The following is a 15,146-nucleotide window of genomic DNA, read 5'->3' on the forward strand; positions in this document are numbered from 1 at the left end:
CAGTCTTTAGCTGTTGCTTATTCTAAGCTGGAATTCAGTGTAGCTAAGCAATAATACCGCAATTATCCTACACTAATTCTGGCGGTCCCGCATTATTTGGCCACTTGGCAGGAAGTACCGATTGGGGCTACAGTTTCCATCGCCTCATTAAGACTGCGAGAAGGGCAATATTACTAATCGTTACCACAATAGGAAGATAAAACCAGACGTACAACTCACTTCTAGAATTCCTCTAACTAAAGCTCTCGCAGTTCTAACTTACTCAATACTCACCTTCTTAAAACCCCGCATTTCACAAACATATTTCATTTTGTAATATGAAACTAATATTGTACCTTTTGAATATACCATACTTTGAACCATTGTATCATTGTACTTACATTGTTATAGATCTGTAGGTGGAGGCAGTGTCAAAGAGAAACTTTCAAAAAAGAAAATAAATTATATAAAATGGCTCTTCCGGTTTGAGGGACACTCTTGGCTTGACGGGGGTACTCAAAGGGCACCTGCCCTTCTCAATAACACTCAAATGCGGGAGAGGGAGAAGCCAATTTGGGAAAATCACTTTTTTGCAAATAGGGATATTCCGGTGAAAAGTGAAAACGGAAAACTGGACGATACTTCCTTTTGTGAAGGTTGAGGAGGTGCCGCGAGAGTGCTGCTGGCGGCTGGTTAGGTTAGTTAGCCGCCTTTCGCCCCCACAGTATGAATACAAATTGACGTCAGAGTGCAGAAGGCGGCACTCTCAAATGGAAGAAAACTGCGAGAGAAAAAAAGGAACCAATTTTACGGATGAATTATTTCCATTATTTGAAGAGCTGCTCTCTGAGTGTGCCGCCCCAATGGCAGGGGGCGGCCGTATCTCCACACAGACGCAAATCTCCAGTCATACTGGAGCAGACTGTGAGGAGAATCTCTGACCGTTCTTGCCCCTTGCCGCTCTTCTGAAGAGCATCATCCTCTTGCCTTCCCTACCGTTTTCTTTCTTCCACTTCTTTCGCCAATCTACAGACCTTGAGAGCAAGGCTCTCCCACACTCTCTAGCAAGGGTAACATGCCAATATTCGTCACTGACTACATTCTAATACCATGTCGTCCCTAGTTAGAAGACCCGTATAAACAGCATATTAATAAACAACACTCTCTCCGCTCTCAGCAAAGCTAGACTCCAGCCTCTACAAGTTTGATAAATAAATCCGCCTGAAATAATATAAAAATTTAGCATCAGAAAAAAATGGAGTTCTGTAATTTAGTTATTCGTGTTTTAAAGATTTATTAATCTACACGTGACTTAACACAGCAGTAAAGAGGAAACGGTTGGTGGAATAGTGAAAAATACGTCCATTGAAGATTGACTAATAAATTTATATTTGCGAATGTTGCATTATCATCCAACAGGTCGAGCAAGGAGCCATAATATTAGCCACCTATCTGATACTCCTTTAAGGCACACAAAGCATTACACTGGTCTCAAAGCTAAAACATCAGTAAACGAGTTTAGCTAGCGCCATCTCGTCAAACTTGTGTCACAATCTGTCGGCAATATTCTCAGTTAAATAAGATTTCCTTAAGAAAACTGGAAACCAAAAGATTTGGCTTTTTATTAAAAGGAATTTCTTGAAAAATATGGCGGCTTTAATCTCAATAATAATTAAATTAACCCCGAAAAGAAATCTGTAGTACCTCCTGCCACCTGTTACCTTGAAGGAAACTGAACTTACAAATGAAGCTGTAAAGATGACGGAAAAGTTAAGTTGAGTAGCAGGTGTAGTCACTAACTCCTTTTGAATTAATTATCTTTTTGTGAATAAAAAAACAAAATCTGATTTAAAAAAAATTTATTTAGCATTTCATTTTAATATTTATAAAGGAGGCTGTAGCCAAGTAACAAAGTAACGTGAAGTTCAGAGAGGAACAACTCTGCTAAAGCGCAGCTTCAGTTAAATTAAGTCCGTGAGCCAGATAAATAAGCTTCCAGATTTAGGATGCGATACCAGAAGAAGACCAGCTGGTGGCTTGCTAAAGTAATCCGAAGTAGAATCAGGGATGCTAATGGCTAATTCAAACCTAGACCTAATGCTTGCACTTGGATTTTTCATAGTTTGTCCCAATGCTTCAGCGATTTAATACTGTCGGCTTGACATTCTCTTGCTGGATGGCATGACGGATCCATTACTTAGACTGACTACATTGATCAGCTACTACGAGTAAATTAACCGGAACAAATACAAATATTTTCAGCCAACCTGTCGCTGTCTGTGATACGTCACAAACGTTATTAAACAGCTTCCGCCGTGATTTTTCAATCAAATAACAGCAGCAAGATGTTGTTTGTTTGTTATCGATCTCTATTTGAATTAAATCTCCGTCTCTTTGCATTTCTGGTGAATATTTAGAATCCAAAATTTGAATGAATTTAGCATTCTCACTTACAAGGGATAAGAGAAAGAAGAATTATTATTAATTGTCGCCATCAATCTGCAATTATGAACAAGTTGATGGGATGTTGAAGAGTGGGGGAACTGCGTCATCAGAGACATGAAACCTTCTCTTTAACTAAGGTTTCCCACTAACATACCTAGGGCTTCAAAATGGCGACGTCTGCCTTTAATATCAATTCATAAGTGGCACTGTACCCTCCATTTGTAGATCAACTCAAGGTGAGGAGGGAAACCATCTGGGCACTAACCGCTCTCACTGCAACTCACAGTTCTACTCCTTAAACTTTGCATTTTACTGGATAAAAGATGGTGGGCAAAAGTGTAAGTTCAGAAATCCTGTTCTTTGATACGATGAAAATAAGATAAAACTAGGTGACGCTAGTTTAAGGTAAATCGCACCTACTTATTTTGAGCTTGAACATATAAATGAATTGGCAAGTGTGGAGTCGTGCTGGAAATGATGAAGCGACAACAGCGATTCTAATCAAAGTATTGCCATCAATAGTCTCATTTCCTGCCTACTGAGCCTTCATAGGGTCCCATCATCTTGGCTACCCAGAAAGTGAAACCTGCCTTCCACTTTGATAGTAGTCCTGCAACGGTTCGGATCGAACCAGAAGGTTGCTGTCTTCTGAATGGCTACGTCTAAAAGTGACGTAGTTGGTAGCCGATCTCCAGTCTACTCCATCGGGAGATTAATGTTTCTCGAAAAAACGTTGAACTAAAGTGGCGAAAATATGGAAGACTCATACACTCGGTCGGGCGGCAGTATCTTAGGTCAGCGTCTGCTTTCTGTTCCGTTTTGGCAGACGCCAGATTTTCCAGAACTTCACCCTGCAGCGCTTCGTCCTGGTCCATTACCATCCCTCTCTTATACCTCTTATAGAAGGGAGAAAGAGAGAGCAAGTACTGAGATGTTGAGTGCGAGGAAGTAAATACCGCCATGAAACTCTTGTCAATCAAGGTCAAGCCACATCTCACATCTCAAATGTATTTTGTTCTTTTAACATTTTCTAGTTTTAAAATAGTAGAAAGGGAACTCCCTCCACTGACACCTGTTTCGCATGTTTTTTTCAAATTTTTTATTATTATTATAGATCGCTACTTCCGGCAAAATGGCAGAGAAGTTGAAAATCCATTCAGTAAAATGACGGTTGTGAATTTTCTAGTAACATACATTTTGAGTTATCTGCAGGTCATTGTTTAGGAGACATTTTATTTGACTTACGAACATTCTTCACTTTCTAAAAACTGCTGCTTTTGTACACTCATTGCATCATAAAACGAATATTTCCAGTCAAAATTCGTCATCGAATATGATCACATGCTTCCTTTGCTCTAACTAAAAGTGAACCGCGGACGGTTCAGATTTGAAATTTGTTAATTACCACTGAACAATGGCTTTGTTCAAAACTACTTCGCTACTTTGCAGAAATAAATTTTAATTTTATTTTTCCTAAAAAAGCTCCTCTTACAATTTCATTTAAATATTAAACTATTTGAAAACTTCCGGCGAAATTCATTTCTATGACTCTAGTGGAAGAGAGGGGTCTTTCTTTATTTCCGTAGAGCTCACTTTCTGCATAATTACCTTCCTAAATTAGCGTCAAAATTGCGAGCCCAAGATGCTCAAAGCGAAAGCACCTCGGATGATGCTGTTCCTACGCCATCATGAGGATTCTTCATTCTCCAGAGATCTTACACATAATGTTCACATTGCACACTCAACCTTTACTTGGCTTATGATATTTGGTTTAAAACAGTGGTATGGATATTTCTTTTGACATGAGGTAATTGAATTTACATAATCTCATTTCCTCTCTAGTTAGAGACTTGCCAGTCTCAATGTTCACTTGGTTCCGGTCAGACTTGCCGGCAATTTTGCTCAAATTAAAAAATCTTTTTACCTCTAATTAAATGAAACAACAACATTGGACATACACTAGTGGAGGAGGCACAGGATGTTGAATTTTATCAAGATTTAGAATTAAGATAAGTAGTGTCTCACTTCCGGGATATAATCCCGGTGCTCCAGGATCAAATGAAATTTAGTTTTGAGCTATACTATCAATCGATTATTTCACAAATCGATCATTTTTATTCGAGGACGTGCTGATTTTGATGACAAAATAATACCAATATTTCAATGGCATGAAAAGTGAATTTTGAAAATCAATGATACAAAACAAATAATTAAGATATTATTGGCAGCATGAAAATATTTGTATTTTGATTTCCGGCAGCTTTGTCTGAAGCAGCCCTAGCATGCCCTTTCACAGCGCTCCAACAGCTGACCTTTAAATGCCATACCGAGCTGCGAAAAGGGAACGGCCAGGCTAGAGGTAATGAGGGGGGGGGGGGGTCGATTGATTTGGCATTTTCAGCGCCGTGGTGATCAATACAAACATCCGTCTTCATTTTCGGAGGGGACGTTACGATGAGGTCTTCCAGGCAATCTGCTCATGAGAAAAACACGACGACCATTTCCTTAAATTATCCTGCAGAAACTTTCTGGTAAATTCTCTTCGTAGATAAAGTGATCGGAAAATCCACTGTTATACGTATTATCTAAATGAAGGAATCACTCTTGAAATGGGCGTGATTATTGCTTACGAGTGTCTATTGTGAGTGTCTACGAGTCCCGGTAACGCCTTTTCTCTCTTCATTTCTTAAGAGCAACACAACTCAGAGATGCTGACAGGGGCAGTTTGCAGTCAGCAAAGTAAAATCGTTGGAGTGGTTTCCGCTAAAATTAAAAAAAAATCTGGTCTCATTAACTAGACAATGCGGATTAATGGATTCAGCCTTCTGGCTGCAGCATCCTGGAGGATCAGTCTGCCCGAGTACCGCTTTTATATTTTCTAGAAATCTAGAATTTTTACTCAAATATTAATATCGGTTCACTGTTTAAGGAAGTGTGACGTCATCCGTAAAAGTTGTAAAATGCCAAACATGTGGTACGTCAGTAGTTAGCCCCGTTTTATCCTAACTTGGTTCTCAGGTCTGGCAGTCTTCCAATTACTGCCAGCAGCCATTCTCTTCAACTCACACAAATTTAAAATTGTTTGGAATTTTCTTGAAAAGGGTGTCCCGACTTTCATGAAACATGAGATCAGGAGAGCAAGAGTGTTGTATGGCGACTCCTAATCCACACGAACACGAGTGTGATCTCTAGTTCGAAACCCGACTTTCCCACTAGCTTGGTCTTTCTTGCAATTCCTACTTTAAAATTGCACGGGGTCACTTCAAAGGAACTACGTATTAAAACTCGCTAAAAACCTTGAGTAGAGTGGAACTTCCGGATGCCTAAAAGCTTCCTTCTCCGGCTGAGGGTGGCATCTAAGCGAGATACCAAACTCAAACTTAAAGCAACGTTATCTGTGGGAGTTTTGCTGATCGCGCAGACTCATACCAATTGGTTAGAATAATTTGGTTGGAATTGAAAGGAATATTTTTGGTTACTACTCGAACACGCTGAAATTTGGCGCTATCTGATCTTGCTCTCGGCTGAAACAGCTGGAGAGAGACATCGAAGCGACGAGCACACGATTTAGGGTAGTTAGAAGGTCAACGCTTTTTTCTTTAAACTAAATGCAGCCCAAAACCGTAATGTTTATCTTATCAATGAGATGCTGAACACCCCTGTGCAGTGTTGGCGGTGCCATGTTTATCCAGATCCACAGAAAAGCTGAAGGCGTGGGCACAGAGGCTGCAAAGAGACTAAGTGGGACGAGTTTGATACTGGGTGAAGGCAAACTAGCGAGGCCTTTAGAAACTAAATCTTTTGATCCCAAGGTAAGGTTGCCCAATATGACATTTACATAAATCTGCAACAATGTCTATGCGTGTCTAGAACTACTGAATTCCAAACAACATTTTATTATCACCGAAAGATGTGAAAGCGACAGGTTAGATTATAAATACTTGTATGTTATATTTAGCAGTTTTATAACAATTTTTTTAAACTAGTGACTAATATGTCATTCTGTGCAATGAAATGGACTAGCGTAATTATATACGCAGTTTTTATTTAAGTTGAATCTATATCTATATTTGTGAAGTGGAACTACTAGCGCTGTCTTTTTAAGAACAAGAATCAAGGTGCACGATCTGAGAGCCGGATTGCCCTGCCAACTTGTACAGAAGAAAGTGCTCATGCCTTAAACTGCTTCCAGAATCCAAACTTTGTGAACTTAAGAACCTCCCAAATAGAGATTTTGCGAAAACGCATGATTTCACATCACTCTTACTTACTGTAATTATTATTCTAATAAATACAGCATCTTACTTCCAAATTGATGCGAACTTAGGACTGAGACATTTTACTTCGGAAAAAAAGGGTTCTGTGCTAAACCCACTTTACGCCCAGATCATTTATTTGGAAGTGCTTCTACAAATTTGCCGCAAAAAAATTTCAATTAGTTCGTTGTTCAACGTTTTCGAGAACCCCGTAATAATAAATACAAAGTAAATATCTTCTTCTATCAAATAGATCAGAGAAGTGTACAAACAGTTCATGCCAACAATTCCATGTTGAACCACATGATGAGAAAGGAAACTGCAAGGTAAAATCGTATTTGTATCACCGATTTCACTCGTACTTGGAATTCTAATACTTTTAATGATATTTTAATTGAAAAATTAAGATAGCTGTAAAATCAATTTGAAAACAGATTTTCTTGGGAATTTGTTTCAAATAAAACGCCAGTCCATTTCGGCCATCATGGTTCGAATTACATTATAATAATGTAAGATCACAGCTACCAAAAGCAAAATCTGAATTGTATTCTACACTCCACACTTACAGATGATCTTAGAGTGATTGGAGTTTCAATCTTTGTGAGCACCAAGAATGTCGGAACATATGGCCAGTTTCCATCAATCTCCATTTATAAATGACGTAAAACACATGTTTTAAATCGTAAAAGAGTTTGAACGAGTCTATCTTTAAACGTAAACAAAGATCTACTCCATGGATTTTAAGAAAATGTGAAACATATTGCGACTCTCATGACATAAACACAGGCCGCATTCCAGCAGAAGGATCCGTTAGCATTCGAGGCGGTTTTTTTAAGTTAGTATCGTTTGGAAATAAAAGAAAAACAAGTTTAATTTTCTTAACAATTTCATGTTTACATGAAAGCCTGGAACCTTAATCTACTTCGTTACACAATTGCCACTAGTATTAAGGCACTTATCGTATCGTAGAAGCAGCTTTTGAACCCCATCCTCGAAGAAGTCTGCAGCCTGATTTAACCATTGCAACACGGTCGTTTTGACCTCATCAATACCTAAGAACCACAGAACTGGATACAAACCGTGGCCGTATCGTAGCGAATCTTATAATACCGCGATGTGTCCTGGGGAACACTGACTGGCGACAATGGAGGTCACATTGCCCGTAAAAAGCTCCGGGCGATGACCTCTGATTGAAAAAAATCCAAGCCGGATATTAATAAAATTAGATGGATAAATTTAACCCTTATTCCTTTTAAAGAATATGTTGCAAACGTGCGAAATTCGCAGTTTAATTTCCGGCCTAAAAATGTGGAGCGAACCTTAAGATCACTTCAAGGTAATTAGAATTCTGAAAGTGTTATTACCCTTCCAAACTAATTAGTTATCGGAGCATATATCTCGCTTCTACCAACAGACTGACAGGAGACAATCTAAATTTCAGACTGACACAATGTACAGCCTGATACGATTAATACTTAAATTTATTCGACAGTCATTAAGGAAGAAAACTTTGGCCGCCATCCTCCCAGAAAAGGTTACACCGTTGAAATTATTTTTCTAAAAGTACATGTATTGAAACTGATCTCTCCTCTCAACTCCAAGATTTTTTAGATTATTCTGATAATTGTAGAAAAAGAAATTGAAAGTTACTTTTGAAAAGAAAATCTGTCTCGATGGCAATCCTTTTCTATACCATTGGAGAATGGGGGCTATCGTCCCCTTAGCCTCTGGAGGCGCGTCTGGTTGTGCGCGAGGCAGTATTCGATCGTTTAGCAAGCAGAGGAAGTGGTTGTATGTAAAGTATATGGGAGGCGAACAGAGAGAAGGTGGGTGGAGTGGCCGCCAAACCAGTTCTGGTCCGGAGGTGAGTCATAGCGCCTGCGGGCGCACTGCTATAAATAGCCCACAGAGAGTGTAATGCACGCCAATGGCAGAGAACTGATACGGGCTATGCAGCGATTGTGGCGATGTTGCATGCCCCAGAGTGCATGGTTTGCATGCACACCTACTTAGTTCTCTAGCTAACACCGTCTGGGAATTACTTTTCTACCCATTACTAGTTATTTTACAGAAACATATGTGGAAAGAAGATCCGCCAAGTCCTAAAACAGTGGTTCTCAAGAATTTGCCTTTACAATCTGGGTAGAGCTGTGGGAATGATTGTAAAGACCTACAGAATTTCAGCTTCCACAACTATAGAGCTCCTAACTTACAAGTCTTCGCCAAACTCAAAATTTAAAAATGGAAAATTGTACATTACTCTCCAATAACAGAGAGAAGCCTACTACAATCCAAGAAATACTCTAAAACAGATTTTGCTGGGAAAATTAATTACTTCAAAGTTCCAGAACTCTATAGATAGGTAATCTAGACAGGCATCTATTTTTGTAGAGGAAAATCCATTTAGATCTATTTCCATTGAAAAATTGTCTTTCTTTCTTGGTGCCTGTTTCAGCAAGTTAGTGAAGGTAACAAGAATGTAAGTGCCGGGGCCGTCACAGAACATGCACTTACATAAACACATAAAACGTCGAAATGCATTTTAGAGGGAAACCTCTCCATCCTCTTCTTCTAAACAGACCGGAATCAAACTTTTTCGGAAACCATTTTTCATACAAAAAGTGTAGATCTTCAAGAAGTGCAATAATTAAATCAAAGTGCATTAGGAAACTGGTTCTTCCAGCAGTAATCTTGCTACGTCTTTCGATTCTCTTTAAGAGTTAGGAAGGTAAAAACTGAAACAACTGAACTGGAGCTTCGTAGGGAAGCCTACTCATTGTCCTTCGCCCAAAGTGACCCCTTCCCCTGGGAATTAACGCCTACAACACTAGATATGACGAGTTCAAGAAAATTTCCAAAATGAAAACTCCAATCAGTATAGATACTTCCGTTTAAGACATTTACATTGCTGAGTTGCAGTCAGGTTTCCGGGGGCACCAAATATGAAGCTTCTGTAGCATCCTGCATTTTCCGTTCAAAAGATGTTTATTGGAAGCCCACTTTCATTCATGTTCACGCCGTCGTACAAAGTGGGTGGGGGAACATTTTATATTAAAAACAACCTTTTTCCGACTCAAGGGACCTTTTGGTTAAAAGAGACAATTTTCAATTTCAGAGATTGTTATGGACAAATTTAATGCTACAAATAGATAATAAATGGAAAATTGACTAAAAAGCCACCAATCAGGACCAAGAAATAATTTCAAAATAGACTTCACAAAAATATTGTCATCGCCAGATGTAGAGACACAATGTGGTTCGTGTGCAGGATCTGGTATCGCCCAAACGGTCGTTCTTCATCCTCCTCAAAGAAGAAGTAGAAATTCTTAGTTGGTTATGAAGAAGGCTCAAATAGTTGCAGAGGACTAGAGGCTTGGTCTAGAAATGGGAAATAAAAGCTGTGGTGGTGGGGGGGGGGGGAGATAGCCGATGGGGGGAGAGAGCGGAGGGCCCAAAATAGGTCACATAGACGGAGCACAGCTGGACAAGTAACTAAAACCAAATTTGTCACTTCGGCATCCCTCGTGCATGTTCGGCATTCTAAACATTAACCAAAATAAATTCCATTTCTTCTTGTGTGCAGTGTGTGTGTAAGTTGTTCTGATCTTGAGCCAAGTTCCACTCGCGTCTCTGGCCACAGTTGGCAACCTGCTCTGTAGCTGTAGCTCAAGCCCTCACTTCCGTTCCCATCAGTGTGTCCAACACAGCCACTCACAGCTTTCTCTTACTTCAATTATTACATCCGTAAGTGACCACTATTTCTTCCAATGTTTACTCCTAGAAGCTGAATACAAAAAGGCGCCTCTGTTTCACAGACGTTCATCGTCTTAGCTCTACCAGTGCAGCGCAATAGCTTTCTTGAAGCTCTTCAGCCGCGGAGCTAGATAGTCATTGCATCCGTGAAGATTTCTAATTTTTGCTGTTTATTTTAATGAGAATATGCTCTCTCAGGCCGCGATAACTGGTTTGAGCAAGATTTTCGATTATATTATTCCCTGACCAGAGGACGTGACTATTTACATATATCTTGTATATTATATGTGTTATAAATAATTGTTCAAATATACTATTTAAAAATAGACATATTTGCTGTTTAACTTTCAAATCTTATCCTAAGAATCAGGGACAATAATCCTCTAAACCGAGTTTAATATAAATAAACAGAATGAAAGAACACTCACAATCTAACAACTCATTTACTTAATTATAGAAAAGTAAATTTAAGTCAAATTACTTAAATGATACTTATTATTGTTAAAAAATTTGAATAAAACAAATAAGCTTTTTCGAACGTTACTGAATGGCTGAAATTTCGAGCTGAAGAATGAAATGTTGCTGATTTGTGAACCTTTTATCGTTTATTCAACCCTTACACCTAACTTTCTAAACTGTAAGTTTTTGTTAAGGAGATTTTTGTACCTTTTGGATAGATATTTCTTTTTGTTTCATGACTTGAACTACTTTAAATGTATCTAGTGATAAATAAATATTAGGATATCTAGAATAATTAGGCTAATTTACTCCGGGATTAGGGGATACAAAGTTTCTATTAATGCCTTAAGGTTCTAGACGCCCACGCACGTAAACATCTAACATCAATATCACAGATTTCCCGGAAACATAAATCTAATTTTTTTTTTTCTTAAATTTCCAACGGAAGTAATAGTTCGTTAGTTCATTAATTATCATTCTAACCTTCTTTTTCCTGCCAATTTTCACTACAATATGGCGAAGATTTTTAGAGCTTATTGGTAATAATGTTTTATAGGGGGATTTACATACATCGGTCTAACTCCTCCCCACGGATTGGAGAACATGGAGGCTCCTAAAAGCCATAGCTACACATCGACTGACAACTCATGAAAATCGGTTTCCCTTAATAGGGTAACCACAGTGCCACATAGGGAAGCTCCAACTACTTCTTCCAGCCAGATTTACAAAGTTACCATTAGCAATAATTTTAGAGAGGGGCCTCTCTTTGTACAGCGTAGGGACTCCCAATGGTCAAATCTACAAAAGGATCGGATGAACCTTCCTTCATGAAAATTAGTTCGCGCGTTTAGGCGCTACGCTGTTGTTCACAAAACAGGTAACAACAATTTTGCAAAATTCCGTTTTTGTTCATTTTGCCACTTTTTTTGTTCTCGAAATCTATTAAATCTGTTTTATAGCAAGAAAAATACAGTTATAAAGGAGGATTCGCCCTATATTTAACGAAAATTAGGGAATTTTATCTTTTATAGAAAAAGAGGCAAAAATTGTCAAAGTTGGGTGTTTTTCAACGTTACGCTTTTTTCGTGCAGTTTTTTACGATCAAGCCTTACATAGCTGGCCTACCGGACAGTTTTAATGAACGAACGTATTTACGAAACAAAATGAAAAATATTATGGAAGAGTGTAGGATGTTGTATCAACTATGCTTTTAGCACAAATAACGACGTGAAGAAGGAAACTGCGTGGTAATGGCGCCAAGTGAAAGTGGAATGAGTGTTGGCTTCCGGTTTCCTACACTCGAGTGCGAAAGCTAGAGACACTTTAACTACAAATTTTACCATAATAAAAAAAAATCTTGGTTTGAATTGTAAGTTTATTTAGCAAAATGATTGGCGTAATTGCAACTTAGAATATGTAAACTGTAAGTAACTGAGAAGTTGTGGACATAAATCTTGATGTGGACAAGGAGCGTTGTTGGGCATCCATCAAAAATCGTTGGAGCCGTCTTCAATAAAATCTCAATAATTCTGCAAAATGGAGCTCTCGGTAAGCTGACTCCTCCCCCCCTCCTCTTAATTACTGATATATATATATATCAAATTTGATTTTTCTGTAATTTTCCGTTTTTTAATAATGACGTCATTATAAACTTACCCAATTTTTAAACCCACTTTTTTGGACTCAGAAAATCTCAGAACGGATAAACTCCGAATTGAAAATCATCACGATAAATTACCTTCTACGAGTATTTCTACGTGAAAGAGAAACTAAATGTAATCTATACTTTACTCAGAGGTGGATTTCATATTTTATTCTAGAAGCGCATGGAATTGTTTCTTAACTAAATTTGGGGGCCAGTGACCCACTTTCATTGCTTATCGCCAGAATTTTAAACACTTTGAATTTGAATTTTTACTTGATCTCACCACTTATTGCGAGATATTGCAGCCGTGAGTTTTCTCTTTTATTTTAGTGTTTTCTTTGGAAATATTCATCAGAAGTTTGACTAACCTTCTAAAAAACTATTTGACAATAAATTAGCTTGCTTCAACGTGCCATTCTAGGAAATGTCCTCTCTCCCACGGTGCGTCGACCAATACGAATTGAAAACGTAAGAAAATACTAAATTTAAAGAAATCCAGTGGACTAAAACCGATTTCATTGCGCAGGGTTAACACTTTTTAGACATAAAGTGCTTTTGATAGTGGATTTTTATAAATTGTTGTGTGTTTGCTAAACTCAAAATAAACATTTTGAGCCATGGCATGCTCAACGCAAATTCTGGGCTCGAAGAATATCAATCAATGGGAAATGCAGCCGTACAGGTTTCCTTTTCCGAGTGGTCTGTAATTTTTGTTAGCAGCTAAAGGGTTTCATTTGACGAAGGACGATCTATCTACACTGGTTTTTCTCTGGAATTTAGCTGAGCCCGGGATTTGCAAAAACTAAGACCCGATGGTCCCAGATCACCGACGGTGAGGCCGGCATTGTTAACGCGGTTTTTCTACTGAAAGATAATGGGGCATACATTCACGGAACGCCAGTATACGAGTATGCAGTCCTGGCCACAGCCATGCAGAAGGCGACATGCGACTCCCACCTCCCAACTAGCCTCCTTAAACTCACTGAGTTATTTATATCAGAAATATAAATTTTACAAAAATATTAAACAAATGAAAAAAAACTATGGAACCTGTCCAAATTATATAAAGCAGGAGAACATTCATTTTTATAAGAAGTTAAAATAGCAAAAGTCATAGTAATCGGCACGCTGCTCTTGGCCACCACTCACATCGGCTCTTCTATTTCGGCATTCTCATGTGCGAGAACTAGTCTGTCATAGTTACTAAACTAGTGAGGAACACACTTTCAATGTTGATGGCCTACTTTGCCTCCTTTGTTCTAGGTTTGAGGCATCCTTGAATCTATCCAGTAGCACTTTTAGTCCAGTTGCACCCTAAGTGAGTTAACAAATCACACATAATTCCATAGGCGGGCGAGGTGCTGTAATTTGCATCCCTCTTTTGAATTCTATATTTTAATTGATTATCTGCAATATTTGCAAACACGAACTCTGAGAGTCAGTTAATATGAAACAATGTATTATCTGCGCAACAACGAACCCTAGAACAATATTCTAGTGTTTTCTCCCTAATTTATTTTCCTGCGGGAAATCTGGATATCATCGCGCGCTTCTTCGGCCCCACAACAGTGACTTCCGATGCACTTCCAGTTTCTGCTTACTCGAAAATAATGCATGAAGGTCATTCGGCTTTCTGCGCTTCGTCGGACACGACTCGCTCCGTGAAAGGACGATTTATTCCGATCCATAACTCATTTTTTTTGCGAGAGAAAAATCTAACTGCGTAAAAGTGAGTGCGGATTGCATTACATAAATAATACCTGTTAAGAGTCAGTTCTAATCTCAGTAATTAAACTGGAATTGGTATTGGAAAGTAATACGATATGGTAGTCCGTAAAGTAATATGGTAGTCTGTAAAGTAATATGGTAGTCCGTAAAGTAACAGCTGTAGGTTTCAAGTCAGGTCAGTGGTGAATGGAAGGCTCTTATGGGAGCTGCATGATGCGTTCTAAGTCATAACTAACCCAGGATCCGGAGCATCTTTCAGCCAATGAGCCAAGCACAGCCTAATTTCTAGCAGTAACCTTGGCCGAATCCTAAACTAGTAACCTATTCTTGAATCGGTACATCTACAGTTATTCTATAACACACAATAACCATAAAGAGCGGTCATTTTATTTTTTTGAGAAAAGGTACTATATAACAGTCTCTAATCAAAATCATATCATCTGCACATAACAAATAGGACCTGTCACTTCCGCTAGAGAGCCTGGGTTGCAGGAATTAGATGCAAGACGTGGTGAAAACGAAGACCTAAGTGAGTGTTAGGTGGCTCTCAGAGTTCGCCGAGTAGTCCTTGCAGCGCCAAGGTAGCGCTGGCAAGGTTGGCTGTCACGTGAGGAATGCGTGACGAAAACACGTGACATGAAGACAGAGCAGAGCTAGAGGAGAGGATCCTTTGTTAACCCAACAGAATGTGACACCCGCCCTCAGGTCCCTGATACATCCCTCTACACCAACAATAACTTTCAGAATAGTGCAGCCAACAAGAACTACTCCTGCTTGTTTCTTGTAACTGTCGGCCACCCCTCAACATCGGAACATCACTCTTACCCACTCAAACATATATCGTACGTCCTGTAGGGCGCGTTAGTTCAGTGCAGGAGGCG

At 38.9% G+C, this 15,146-nt stretch overlaps 1 protein-coding gene and 1 long non-coding RNA gene across 27 annotated transcripts in view; one reads left to right on the forward strand and one right to left on the reverse strand.

The window, feature by feature from the left end:
* Positions 1-15,146, reverse strand: part of mbl (splicing regulator muscleblind) — a 262,579-nt gene that overhangs the window by 104,686 nt on the left and 142,747 nt on the right. The window lies entirely within an intron of this gene.
* On the forward strand, positions 10,288-10,761 carry LOC141452096 (uncharacterized). Its single transcript, XR_012457227.1, has 2 exons — positions 10,288-10,424; positions 10,496-10,761. It is a non-coding gene; the product is annotated as an uncharacterized lncRNA (long non-coding RNA).

The sequence above is a fragment of the Rhodnius prolixus genome, unplaced genomic scaffold (assembly GCF_049639745.1).
Source record: "Rhodnius prolixus isolate KJV_2025 unplaced genomic scaffold, Rpr scaffold_38, whole genome shotgun sequence".
Taxonomy (NCBI): domain Eukaryota; kingdom Metazoa; phylum Arthropoda; class Insecta; order Hemiptera; family Reduviidae; genus Rhodnius; species Rhodnius prolixus.